This window comes from Acanthaster planci, unplaced genomic scaffold (assembly GCF_054643075.1).
Source record: "Acanthaster planci isolate LZ-2023a unplaced genomic scaffold, COTS_SCS Contig54, whole genome shotgun sequence".
In the NCBI taxonomy this organism is placed as follows: domain Eukaryota; kingdom Metazoa; phylum Echinodermata; class Asteroidea; order Valvatida; family Acanthasteridae; genus Acanthaster; species Acanthaster planci.
This window is the reverse complement of record NW_028257678.1, coordinates 12,856-27,625: the sequence shown is the minus strand read 5'-3', so window position 1 is coordinate 27,625 and position 14,770 is coordinate 12,856. Positions and strand designations below refer to the sequence as shown.

The 14,770-nt window shown below is 40.2% G+C and overlaps 1 long non-coding RNA gene across 6 annotated transcripts in view; it reads left to right on the top strand.

The window, feature by feature from the left end:
* Positions 1–14,770, top strand: part of LOC147795365 (uncharacterized) — a 54,421-nt gene that overhangs the window by 26,806 nt on the left and 12,845 nt on the right. For all 6 annotated transcript variants that reach the window (XR_015423968.1, XR_015423967.1, XR_015423969.1 and 3 more), the window contains one exon: positions 34–224. This is a non-coding gene — a long non-coding RNA (uncharacterized LOC147795365). The remainder of the gene's footprint in view (positions 1–33; positions 225–14,770) is intronic.

Sequence of the window (14,770 nt, the reverse complement as noted above, 5' to 3'; positions counted from 1 at the left end):
TTAAAGTTGTTTTTTTCTTTTGTTTCTTTTCAGGCTCTGCGGTGAGAACGCTGGTCTACTGACACCATTGTGCTGTCTTGGGAGGGAGCCAGCAGATAGACCATGCCCAGCCGTTACACTTTGTCACTCATCTGGTGGTAACTGAAGGACACCATTCAGGTTGATGGGTTGTGCTGATGAACAGTTGACCGACAGAGCAGGAAATTCATGAAGGCAATAAAGAGGTGAGTTTCTATCAGGCCATTTTCGTCTTGTCTCAAGAAAGTTTTATGTCGCTGTAATACATGTACATGCATGCATACATGTGCATGTGCACAGCTATGTTTATTTGTTGCATACTCACTGAATTCAAATTCACACCATGTACATGTACTTATATCTGACCAAAAGGAAGCCAAATGAATTAGTTTCTTTTCAATTTTGAAAATATTCAACTATTTTTCAACTTTATATTTACCACTTTTCAAATCCTGACTCTAAATAAGTACCAGTTTGCATGTACATGTACATGTATGACTGTGGATGTCACATATCATTTCATATTGGTTAGTTTCAGGTTTAGTTTCATGTTAGAATAACAATGTCTAATGTCAGTGTTTTTTGTTGAATTGTTCCAAACTCAATATTGTAACCGTACTTTAAGGAGAAATACAGCGAAAGGGTCCAATGGAGTATCAATGCACATGTACATACATGTACACGTACATGTACATTGTTTGTACATGTACATGTACCTTGAGTTGTGTGTTAGCACTTTCTATTGGCTGTAGAGGAAAAAACAAACACTGAACTTGTTTTTTTTCTTTATTTGGCCTGCTGTCTCGACAGTTATTTTGATATCATCTACTGTTTCTTAAGGTCCCAATGGTGACGTCATAATAATATCTTCATTGTCCGTCTTCGTTTCGGCATCTGGTTCCTATTCTCATGGCTTCTGTTCAGTTTCAGTGACACCCACACACACGCGTTCAAGTACATTTTCATTCATTTGTTTTTCATTTTGTTTCATGCTCAACTAACCTTCTCACATACCACTTCAGCATGTTGGTATGGAAGGTTTTGACTGTACCGTCGCCAAGATCTATACGGTAATCAATGTTTCCGACTTCGGCTAGTACAGGGAAAGGACCCTTCCACCATAGTAATAGTTTGTTTTGGTCAGTATGTAGGAGTAGTAATACGAGGCCACCGCCATTGAAACTTTGGGCTCAACTTTTTGCATTGTAGTAGTGTTTGTTAATATCTGCCAACGTTTGCAAATTCTGCTGTTCGATTTCCCACGTCTTTTCTAGACTTTCGCAGAGATCGAGAACATGTTGGTGTGTAGTTTTAATTTTGGGACTTTCAACATTAGCCGTCCAAAGTTCGCGTAATATAGCTATCGGACTATGGACTGTGCGACTGTGAAGTACTTTGAAGGGTGCAAATTTCAAGCTTGAGTGAGGTGTTTCATGATATGCAAAGAGGAGAGGTCCAGGATAGCGATCCCAATCACGCAGCTTTTCTGCGCGAAGCCGTTTCAACATTAGTTTAAGTACACCGTTCATGCATTCAACCAAACTGTTGCACGAAGGGTGGCATGGAGTAGTGGTCATCTGTTTTATCGACAAGAGCCTACTCGTTTCTTTCATGAGATCTGATGTAAACTGTCATCCCTGATCGGAAAGGGTTTCAGTTGGGAAGCCGACTCGTGTGAATACATCGATCATGGCATCTACATGTACTGTACTACCCTGGTAGTTTCAATACTACTGGTAGGTAGAGCAACGGCTTCTGGATGCCGCGTAATCAATCAGGGTCAATATGAAACGATGGCCTCTGTCAGACTTGATGATGAAGGGGGCCTGTAATGTCCACAGCCACACGTTTAAATGGCATATCTATAAGGGGCATGTCTCCCAGTGGTACATGTACAATGTACCTTGGTCACTTTGCCTTTGGAATAGTCCATTGACATATGTCGTAGGAACGACAATATCCGGTGATACATGTACATGTATCTGCCTGACACCCTGGCCAAAAGAATTCGCTCATAACCTTATCACACGTTTTCCTTGCTCCTTGGTGTCCACCCAGGATGGTTTCGTGAGCTACAAAGTTAATTACATTGACTCGGTATTTAATAGGAACTACAAGTTGAGGACACACGTCTCCATATTGGAGAGTGGGTGATTCGAACTTCCTATACAACACACCGTCAAGCCAGTAGAAAGTGGAAGTTGATCCGTATTTGTTGCATTTCTGATTGCCCTTCTCTGCAATTTCTCTTATATGGGCCAACGACGGATCATTAGCTTGTTCGCTCATAATTTCAGATTTCGAGATGTTTGGAATACATTCAGGTACCTTAAGTTTCCTTAATGGTCTATCCTGCGCAGCTCGTTGTGTTCGTGTCATCACTGCACATGACATAGTATCAATGCTCCTCTCCAAATTGAGTGTTTGAAGAGACACCACATTGCCAGAGCAGGTCAGGATTATTCAGTGATCTGACGCCTGTTATGTTACCTAATATGATGTAGTACACTGTCTCATGCCAAGTGCGTCATTCCAGCCAACGAAATAGGGCAAGTCTAATTTAATTCTTGCGACTGGAGATCGCAAACAGTTTCATCGACAAGAGTACACGACTTTTCAGCACCAGTGAGCTGTTCACCTTGAAACAAGGTCATATTTTATGACTACTGAGCTATACAGCCACTGTTGCGTAGAACTTTAAATTTTATGTCATTAACCCAATCCGTCTGTGACTGGCATTGTAGAACAATCCGAGTTTTTACACGCCGCGCTCATTACGGGGAATCCGTATCCGCACGTCAATGTGGCGTAACCATCTTGCGTACAACATTCACTGAGCGGGGTGAAATCAGGCAAGGTGGATATATATGCTTCAGTTTCCATTGCACTAGGTAGACTTTCTCTAGATTTCGTGGCTAACTGTGTGTTTTGCCCCATGTCACATTCAGCCTCAAAAAGGCCAGTAATTGCTGAAGCTATCACGTTATAGCGACTCTCTCAATTTCTTTAAACTTACTGCAGCAGTTACGCGCTATGTGACCCAGTTTGCCACATACAAAACACTTACCAGATGATAAATGTACATCTCGTGGTGTGTTGGCATTGGTGGTAGGTTTGAACGATTTGGCAAATGACGCACTATGCGTCTGCTTCTGATTTACTGTACATGTAGGAACCACCTACATGTACATGTATTTGAATATTGGCCACACAGTTTGCTGTCCACAATAAAGGGAGCAAAGCTGCCGTGAGCATCCGTATGCTGCTCTGCAAATTGGGCCATTTCCATAACATTAGCCAGTTTATGCTCTTATAGGAAAAGAGCTACATGTAAATGGTCACTGCATCAATTCATGATTTGTTCCTGCAAGAGTAAATCTTTCAGACCGTCATTCCCTCTATGTCTTAGGTACAAATGTATTTTGGCCATAGCAACCCAACGCATCAGTAGGTTATCAAGATGGACTGCAAACTGTGGCTCACTTTCGTCTTTCTCAGGTTTTGCCAACCGAAATTTCTCTCTAAAGGCATGCTCATTCAGGTGGAATTGCTTGAGTAACACCTCCTTGTGCATTTTGTATTTGGCTGACTCATCTGAACTTAGCCTAGAATACACATTGAGCCCTTTGCCTTTCAGGAGAGCACTTACATTTCCAAATAAGTAAACTCATCTCACTGATTAATGCATGCCTTGTGCAAAGTGTAGACATAATAATAAACTCCCTGAAAATCCCTGGATTACTAAAAGCCTACTAAAATCTATAAGAAAGAGATTTAGACTTTATAAACTATTTCTTTGAAACCCAGATCAATTAACTTAAATAAACAGATATAAAAACAAATGAACTATTGTAAATCTGGTTATTGTAATGCCTAGGCAATTCAATTCATGGCATTTGTCATATTGCTGACCACCCCAGACAGGTAATTTAATTTCCATTAAACTGGTGTCATCTTCGAGTTGCACTCCATCCAGAAGAAACTTGGGGGTTTGTAGTTTGAATACGAGATCTGTATGTAACAAAACAACTGGCATTCTTCAATTGCTGGCTGATGAAGACATTGATGTGCTTGCTGTTACTGAGACATGGATTAAAGAAGGAGACATTACTACGGTATCACAGTTAACATCTGGCGATTACCAGTTTCTCCATAAATCTAGTCAAGGTAGAGCTGGTGGTGGTGTAGGAGTATTGTATAAGTCTGGAATGAGAATACATACCACTCCATCTACTGCAGCTGGATCATCTTTTGAGTACATTGTGGCCGATGTCGACTGTCATGATAAACGTTTCTTGTTGATGGTTGTTTATTGGCTCCAAATGTAGCAATCACTACCTTCTTATCTGATTTTTCTCAAGTCTTTGAACAGTTCATGTCAAAATCATCTGATTTTGTGATAGTTGGAGACTTTTATATTCACATGGATCAGCCTCAAGCACATGATACGATTTGTTTTATGAATTTTCTCGAGTCTTGCGATTTGATTCAACATGCAGTATCCCCCACCCATATTAAAGGTCATGTTTTGGATCTTGTTATTACTCGTCCATCCATGGACATTATCAAATCTGTAGATGTTTTGATCCTGCTATTTCTGATCATTCACTGATAATGTGTTCTTTCCTTTAGAAATCAGTAAGCCTGTGAGACCGCAGAGATCTGTGGCATTTAGGAGGCTTAAAAACATAGACTGTGAACATTTTTGTTGAGCCATTCTTTGTTCTGCATTTTCAAAGTATTTGGGCGAAACTTCATTACCCGACCCCAACGTATTCACAGCTTTTTACAATTTGGAATTAAGGTTGGTTCTTGACAAGCATGCTTCTGTTCAATCAAAGGTTGTTACTATACGGTCGAATACACCATGGTTTACTGAGACCATTAGGAAGGAGAAATTTAAGCTTAAAAAACTGGAGTGTCGCTGGCGATGTACTCGACTCACTGTTGACCGGAGATATATAAAATGCAATGTAATCACATTGCGAAGATGATCAAGGAGGCGAAAGTGCATTATTATCAAAGGTTAATCCATGAGAGCAAGGGTGATTGTCATCAGATTTTTTGTGTGATTGATAATTTGTTTTGCCGCAAGTCAGTTCCTATATTTCCTACTCATAAGTCCGAAGTCAAATTGGCAAATTGATTCGCAAATTTCTTTCAAGATAAGATCGGCAACTTAAGACGTATGAGTAGTGTGAGTCAAGGAGATTTTGATATTCAAGATCCAATTCTTCCAGAAGGATGTAAGCGTAATTTAGGCTCCACTACTTGTCATGCTTGTGCACAGATCCAGCAAATCATACGCAAGTGTCCTCCAAAAACTTGTGGTGCTGAGTTTATACCGACTGCACTTTTAAAATGCTGTCTGACTGAAATTTGCCCAATAATCACATCTCTCGTTAATTCTTCTATTAACCTTGCAGTTTTTCCAAATGATTTTAAGATGTCTACTGTTACTCCCATTCCAAAATCTCGGAACCTCAAGGCTGATCAAGCCAAGCTGCTTAAGAATTATCATCCAGTTGCCAATTTACCATTTGTCTCCAAGGTTCTTGAGAAGGTGGTTGCGCAACAACTTACTAAACATATGACCAGGTTTATGTTACATGAACCTTTTCAATCGGCATATAAGCGCCCCCATGGAATGGAAACGGCTCTTGCCCGCTTTCAAAATGATATTTGGAAAAATATGGATGAGGGCAAAGTCTCCATTCTGGTATTTCTTGATTTAAGTGGTGTGTCTGATACGCTAGATCATGACATTTTGCTTCATCGATTAAGGACACATGTAGGAGTCTCACAAAATACCTTCGATTGGTTTTCTTCTTACCTAAGAGACCGTTTACAAAGAGTTCAGATTTGGTCTTTATCGCCTGATGGTCAGAGTGGATTGGATGTGGGAACCATGAGTGGCACCTATACACTTACATGTAGGTATGGTGTCCCCCAGGGCTCTGTACTCGGACCACTTTTATTCAATGTGTACATGTTGCCATTAGGGGATGTTGTCATGCATCATGGACTGAGTTGTCATTTTTATGCAGATGACACTCAGTTGTATTTGTCAGCTCAGTCAACTGCCAGTGACATACAGCAACAAGTGTCAGTTTGGGAGAAATGCTGTGACGACATCAAATGTTGGATGGCGATTAATTCTTTGAAGCTAAATGATGATAAGACAGATCTGCTTATCATTGGATCACATTTGTCGTTCAGCAAAATTCCTAGAACTGTTGTGAATATTGGTAATCACAGAGTCAAGAGTCTGGGTGTGATTTTGACAACGAAATGAATATGCAATCCCTCATCAAGAATGTCTCTCGCTCTGCAATGTATCACTGTACAATATAAGCAAAATTAAACATTTTTTGGTCAATCAGCCACGGAGCAGATCATTCATGCACTTGTTACGTCTTGCATAGACTATTGTAACTCTGTTTTAATTGGTCTATCGGGGTCAGCCCTTGCTCCTTAGCAGAGAGTCCAGAATGCTGCAGCAAGGTTACTCACTAATGGCAAGAAATTTGACCGCATCACTCCTGGGCTGATGCAATAACATTGGGTGCCAGTAAACTATAGGGTAATTTTTAAAGTGTATCTCCTGATCTTTAAATGTCTCCATGACAGTGCTCCAAGTTACTTAAGTGATTTGCTTGATGTTAAGATTTCTAGTCGATTCACTCGTTCTGCGCTGGACTCGCCTAGGCTAACTCTTCCAAAAACTAGGCTGTCTTCTGCTGGCGAGAGGATGTTTTCTGTTGCTGGTCCCTGTCCCTGGAACCAGCTTGAAGTTCATCTTAGAGAGTCTAGGAATGTGGAGAGTTTTAAGACCGGGCTGAAGACGCACCTTTTTAAACAAGCATTTTTAGTTTCTTATTATTGATTTTGATTATGGTACATGTACATGTAGGTTGTATTTATTTATCTATATTTTGATGTACAGCGCCTAGGAGCAGCCTAACGGATTGGGCACTTTTTAAATGTCAGTTATTATTATTGTTTAATTAGAGCTTTCAAGAAAATACATTATCTTTTCTTTTGATCAAGAAACATCCAATACTAAAAATACCTGTGAAATCATTCATCAAAAAAATATTGAACAGAAAATGTGAAAATACCTAACCCAATCAATTGTTCACATAAATAATTCTGATACTACCAGCCCTGTCAGACGATTGCAAACCATTTTAATGATTGTTTTAAAACGTTGGACAAAAGTTGGCTTCCAAGATACACTGCTGACCCTATGAAATATCTCAACTTTCCTGATTCCCTATTTTAAAGCCCAATAACACAAGTAGAACTTCATGATTGTATCAATCAACTTCAAAATAAGAAAAGTGTGAGTCATGTGAAAAGAGGATGACACTATCCCATTCAGTGACACTGTCTGGTGACTTGTGAGGTTTACTGATTGAATAATAATTAGTCTAGGCCAGTGGTCTGGTAAGGGGGTGAAATGGGCAGGCGTAAGAAGAATACATGTGTATATAACCAAAAGTTAGTGATGTTTGTTGGATATGATTGGGTGATGCGAGCGGAAGATTAGTTTTCAAATTCTTTGTCAAGAACAATATGCTTTTGTGCCCAGTAGTGATAACGCTTAATCAGTTGCATATGGATGATTTTGTAGGAATTCATGCTAATTCACATATATGTGATGCTTTTGATGGATTGTTATACCAGTAAAGGAGATTTTATTTTTCTGAGTGTTTTAAACAGTCCCCAATCCTCCAATTTCAATATGATTTTACATACATGTACACTCTAGGGGGTTAGGGTTTTAAGTCCAGCCATTTGGCCTCAGTTAAGGCAGGCTCATACTTCAGGCAAAGGTGAAAGTGACGTAAATCTGATGAAAGACTTCCAGCAAAATTTTGCTGGAGTTGAAATGTATTCAATTTGTGGAAATTCATGAAAGTACTTTCCTGGAAGTAAAGAATGGAGGTTTCACAAATATTTCTGAAATAGTAGATAGATGTCTCAGACATGTCAGAGAGCTTCATTTGTGAATTTCAAAGTTGGATGGATCTTGTTGATGTTTGCGACAAAATTAGGAATTGGCCAAGAAATTGGTTATAGATGATCAGTACATGTATATTGTCTCTGTAGCACCACCATGTGAGAATTTTTCTGCTTTTTTGGAGTATTTTGTTTCAAAAGTTTTGCAGGGTGATGTCACATATTTCAGGGCATGCTGTTGAGCCATTGAAGGAAATACCTTTTTGAAATGGAAACAGTTGTGGTTGAGAATTGGGTTCCAGAAAATCTTTGATCTAGTAGTGAGTGGTTTTTTGATTGAGTTGTTTTAGTACAGTGTAATTGGTGTCATTGTTTATCACATGGTTTGACTTCGATGTCCCTTTTTTTCCTTTTTTTTGTTAATGGGGGGGGGCTAGTTCTTGCCTTAACATGTTTTTAGTCAGTGTCTTAGCCCAATGTGGGTCAGTGGGTGAGTTCAAATTTGGTGGCTTCTCAATATTCTTCTCTATCTGGTGTTACACAAGAGGTTTATTTTGGATGCCAAGTGGGAGATTGTTTAAAAGGATTTTTTTTGGCATTGTTCAGGGAATAAATATCAAACTAACGTTTAAGACCAGCCAAGCACATACGTGTATTTATTCTCATTCATAAATACCTTTATATTCAGAGAGTCAAAAGAAGTCAGCGTATGATGGATTTCCAATGATTTTGTTCTAAAACTTTACTTTTATTTTTCCAAATGCCCCCAGCCATTTTATGGTATATTCCTTTTGAAAATTGTCCAGGAGAATCCCCTTGTACAAGTAAATGGACTTTGTGCCGGTGTGGTGCATTCTGTATGTTGGGTCACACGCAGACTCATGACTAATAAGGATGGTAAAACTCTCTCGCATCCAGGTACCAGAGTGTGTTTTACACAGCAGGCATTATCACTTCCCATCAGGCATTATCAAATGTTAATAGAAGGTCAAGTTGCATGTTGTTGAATAGGGAGACTGTCTGAGGTGTTTATAAATATCCATTAAGACTGCTATTCTTGGTCTTTGATTGAAGGTGTTTTTATCATTCAAAAGTATTGTGCAGTTTGATTCAGCAGGAGTGGGGATGGAGCTCAGACCTTTCAATTTTTTTTTCGGTTTGCATTTATAGTGTCACTTTAGATGGGTTGGTTTAATAATTGTGTTCTTCTAAGAAACGTTTTTTTATTGGATTTGGTTTTCTTGGTTTTGGCTTTGCATATACCAGAGAAATAGTTTGATTCTGTGTTGAATTTTTTTTCTTGCTGTCTTTGTTTTGGTGAAGGTGGATAGGAATATAAGTGGAGGATAGTGGGTGGTATTCCAGAGATAAGAGCAATATACATGTACATGTAGACAGCAACAATGATTGGCAGTCTCATTTGGAAGATGTGGTTGTCTTGAAATTAGACTGTTTGGTTTAAGACATTCAGTATGGATGCCTCTTGAGGTTGGTTTGGTCTTATGAAGTAGCCAAACAGTTGTTGGGCCGTGATGCAGTCTTAGTCTTGAAATTGCTCAGCAATACTTTGAAGAGCTGTTTGCTAGGCTCTTGTGAGCTGTTCCTCTGTGGTTGTTAGCTGACGTTGCTGCTCTTCTAGCATACATGTAGTCTACCGCCTGCAACCTACGCAGATTACCAACGCGTATGCATTATTTCCTAGTCCGTTACTTCCTTTCAGTAAACTCTCGATCACTAATAGTGCGAAATTCCAGCACCTTTGTAAGTAATGACCTCTCCCCTGTCGTTTCTCACTGAAAATGGAAAGTTGTTATTTGTCCGTTTTTAAGTGGTTTTGCCATCTTGCTTCGTTTAACGCTGTGCACCTGTGGGGTTTGCTCAGGTCTGTAACAGAGCAGAACACGTCTGAAGGTCAACCATTAAAGGAATTGTAACTGGTGTTTAACTCTTGACAGTGTATCCAAAGCTCATTGAAAGGGTTTACATTTATTTTCCCTTTGTAAAGAACGTTTGGTACTAGCCTACCTTTTGGTAGGTTTAACAGTTTTGAGACTTCTTTACCCAACCGCAATCTAAGATTTAAATCTGTCACCATAATTGCAATCAATTTTGTGTCTCGTTGAACTTTAAAACTTACACCCGAAATTGCATTTAAAACAAATTTGAACCAATGAACATTGTAAAATCTAAGAAGAATGAAGATATTACTACGCTCTCCAGGCTGCAAAACATCTCTAGATATTTCCCAGGAGTGTAGCCATCTATTAAATCCCATAACTAAAAGAGCATCTCGAGTTTCAGATTGAGCACTTCTAATTATTCTCGTTCTTTTGTCTGAACTGTCCTCTATAAATCCTTCTTGAATAAACTTTAACGCAATGTGTTGAGCTTCTCTATAACTATCGGATTTTTCACTAGATAAAAATACTACATATACAGTAGATATCCGTTTTGTTGCGGCCTATCAATTATTAGATCACTGGTTTCTATTTCCATTTCTTTTAATGATTCTCTAAGTCTGTTCCTCGTTCTTTCTTTTTGTCTGTTGAGGTCATCTACTTTTTGACTAATGGTATCGCTAAATTCTTCTAGATTTCCTGTCTCATAAGTTCGAATATAATCGCTTATTACATCATAAAACAAGGTAGAACCGTCTGCCTCTAATTCTGACAACGGTACTCTAAGTACTACAGTCAACTCGTGATTAAAGTTAACAAAAATAACACCTTTTTTGCCAAGTTTCCCAATTTAATAGATGCTTACAAAGTGCCTAGAGTTAGCATGGACTTCTTTGTACACCGTTGGTCTAGCAGTCCTTTGTCATTTTATCACAACCAACTCAACTTTGCGGTATATTGTGCCACTATGGCCTGCGGTGTCGGATGGGACGTACTCAAGGACTCAAACTCATACATTTTAGCTCTGTTTAATTTCCATGTGTATTACATGGTTAGAAAGGTCTTGTTTGATTGCAAAATACTCATCCCCAAAGATAACGTGTTAGACGCTTTGAACAATGACTAAAATCTTACAAAGTTTAACGATGGGTGTTTATTGTTTAATGTTGACTCGACTCGACACCACCACAAATGGATTAGGCACCACTTTTTATTATGAAAATGGATACAAACCAGTCCCCGGTTGCAGTTACAACAAACGTGACTTGGGAGGACACGGAAAATATCTTTATGCGACTTACATGGGATTTGGCATTCCCGATCCGTCAAGAGGGTCAGGACACCCAAGCCATTATACAGTGACGATCGAACAATCGGACGATAGGAAACTTACTTTGCAAGAGTTTATACCAAAACGACTTACTTGACGAATGCGGGCTTGACTGCAGTGAATGAATCAATCAGAGCATATGTTTATGTGTTGTTAGGAGCGCAAGCACAGACCAAAACCAGCATGTTAGCCCCGGCAAAAGGATTAGATGTGCAACGACAATTTGTAAACATTGTGGAATCTCTCAATCTGGTTCTGGATCTCAAGCAATCGATCGATCAGTTTCAAAACTCGTCACAATATGCCAAAACGTCTTTGAACTTTGTTGTATCACCCAGTTTGTACCTCGTACCCTCAAACATGGATCTCTAATCAGAACATGGAAGGTTGCCGCAACAACTTGCAGATCACAACCTCTAACATGAAGCCGGGGTACCAACCCAACAACTTGACAAGGCTATACGGGTGGGGACAATGAAAGAAAAATCTGGGAACAACACGTGAATATCAAAAGTAAAAAGGGAAGATTTCCATACACGCTACACTCACTTATTGGCCATTGGATAACGATAGCATGTCATTTAATGTCAAATTTAGGAAGGGAAATAGTGACACAATGTACTTCACAAATAGATTTTTAACCTCACGAACCTGCCGATTATTAACAATGTAGCATACAGAACAACAAAAAAGTGTTTTCTCCATTCTTCCTCTAGTGTGAAACTTTCTCAAAGTTGAAAACCTAGTACTTATTTCTCCCGTTGAAATGCCCGTATTCCAAGAAACAAATCACGTGGCCTCAAACGTTTAAAGATTACGTAAACGCATTATTTTCTACAGTGCAATGTACATATTGGAAATATTACAGTTCACTGGATCACTGACACCGTCTTAAGGCATATTGCCATGTAGGAATGTGAGCACTCTTATGTTCGTTGGCTTCAGCAGAGATCATTTTGCCCTGACAATATTACCAGCCATACTGAACAGTCGTTCCAACGGCACACTAGTCGCAGGGACGCACAGATAAAGTCTCGCCAACTTAGTAAGTGTTGGATACTGGTGGCCATTCAGTTTCCACCACTCAACTGGTCGTCGTCCGCCAACAATTTTCCATTGGCAATGTACCTTTTCACCTCCTCCGACGCAATCCTTTCTGGTGACCTATTGGCTGGGGCGTCATCTTCATCCTCTTCTCCAAAAGCGTCGTGAAATAATGCAGCCGCACTCTTGAATTTTTTAAGCGGCGGTGTCGTTGAAGTGTCAGTTCTCTTATCAGCGCCTTCACCATTGCTCTTGGCAGGATCCGCTCGAAGGTTGTGTTCTCCTTGTTCTTCTGTGATCAGCTCAGTAGCAAAACATTTAGCCATATCTTAAATGCCACCTATCACAGCCGCCGCACCTGCTCCTTGAATGAACGGCAGGTGCTTATATCGTCCATCCAAAAAAACAAGCCATCAACAGAAACTGGCGGGTGTCATTGTCAATATAGTAGCTTGCCAACGTCTGTACCATTGTTGCCTTTACCTGTCGAATCTCCAGAATGTCGTACTCTTTGTCTTCCAGCACCCCTTCGATATATCAAATAGCGGGAAGGATACCCGACACTTTAACGTAGGTCTCACCAGAGAATGATTCTGTGACCTGTTTTATTGGTCAAAGAATTGTCACTAGTGATTCCACTATGGCTACCTTGTGGTTTGATAAGTCCAGTTCTTTCTTTTTCATGGCAACCAGCAAGTTGCAGATGGGCTGCTGTTGTTCCAGCATGTCATGGGTTGAACCCCATCTTGGCAACGTCTTGGATGAGTTTGTGGGGTGGCAAATTCAATGCTTCCTGCTGCTCCGTTAGCATGTACTTGGCCTTGGATGAGCGCCTTACAAACTCGACCAATTTGGAACACCTTCCCAGTGTATTGTGAACACTTCAGCAAGCTACCCCTGCCTTTACGGCAAGGTTCAAGGTGTGTCCAAAGCAGGGAATGTTCTAAACCATCATTACTTCACACACAGCCTTTATGTTTGACGCATTGTCAGTTACTATTGCACTGGTCTTGGTGATTGGGATTTAGCACTGATCCAAGATGTGGTCCAACGACTCTGTGATGTGTGTGTTGTCATGTGGAGGAGGGAGTTCGGTGTTCTCGATAGTGTACCTTGCCATTTTCCAATCTGGTGAGATAAGATGCGCCGTCACACCAATGTATTGGTCTGAGGATCGACTTGTCCACATGTCAGTGGTAATGGAGATGTATTTTGCCTCGTTAAGAGCGGGAAAGACAATCTCTTCCTTCACCTTGTCATACAGTTTAGGCAACAATACCGAAGAAAACGTCTTCCGTGACGGCAGCTTGTAGCGTGGGTCAAACACCTGAAGCATGTCTTTGAAGCTCTGCTCCGCCACTGTATATAATGGTTTCATGCCACGGACAAGGTGTTTGGCCACTGCATCTGTGAGCTGCTTTTGCCGTTCTGAGTCGATGCATCTGGTGTCTCTGATCTAACGTGACTCTGTGCAAAAATAAAAGAAGTATAAAGTTAGGTTTTGAATAGACTCACATGTACTGTCAACAATTGGCAACAATTCCCCACAAGAATATAAAAATACTTTGAATTTTGTTATTCAGTTTAAATTAGTTGATCAAGTGTATTTATGCCATGTGTGACGGGTTTACAGTTTTACAAGTTTACATTGTACGTGTAGCCCGTTAGTAATGAAAATAATACATATATAGCATAGGCATTGCATCATTTGTATGCCATAACAAGGGTTTTTTACATACCGAAGTAAAATGTTGGTGGACAAAAGTTAGTCATGAATTTGCCTAATTGGTGGTTTATCTCCTTACAAAATTAAAAGCAAACTTATCAGGATAGCCTGTCGTTGGAGTTCCCTTGAGTTTGTCTCTGACACGTCTGAATCACCTGAGAGCTGTGTAGGCTTAGCCAATGCCAAATTCTCCCTACATTCAATTCTTCATGTATATTCAGTCCAATCTTTTGCATGCCAGCCCCGCACTTACGTTCCATATAAGGCCAAAGAGATCATCAAGTGGCCCAACAAAACATTTTTGATTGGATGCCACGTTCCCAAATTCCGAATGCTGTAGCCTACTACTCGACTGGAAAGCAAGTTGACGGAAACTGCACTGCCACGCTGCAAAATGGAAACATGTACGGTACTATACATGTACAGAACAAGCCTTCACACCCGCGCATTGTGCAACAGTAAGTACACTGTAGTACACAATGTACATTTATAGTACTGTACATGTTCATGAACATTTTAGTGTCACAACAGAGAGGCACGGTACTAGAATGAGTCTAGAGTGATGACTCGCGCTCAGATCTGATGTTCTGAGTTGTCACTGCAGGTGTGGCAGGCCTGCATTAGTGGTGACTTGGACTCGGATGGGATGTTTGGAGTTGGCTTTCTGATAGTGGAACAGCCAAAAGTGGGACCCAGTTCTCCACAAAAGCAGAGCTGCCAATTCTGAAGTTTCTTTGGAACCGCGATTCCACTAGGAACCGGGAGTTCTGCACAAGCCTACCCATTTCA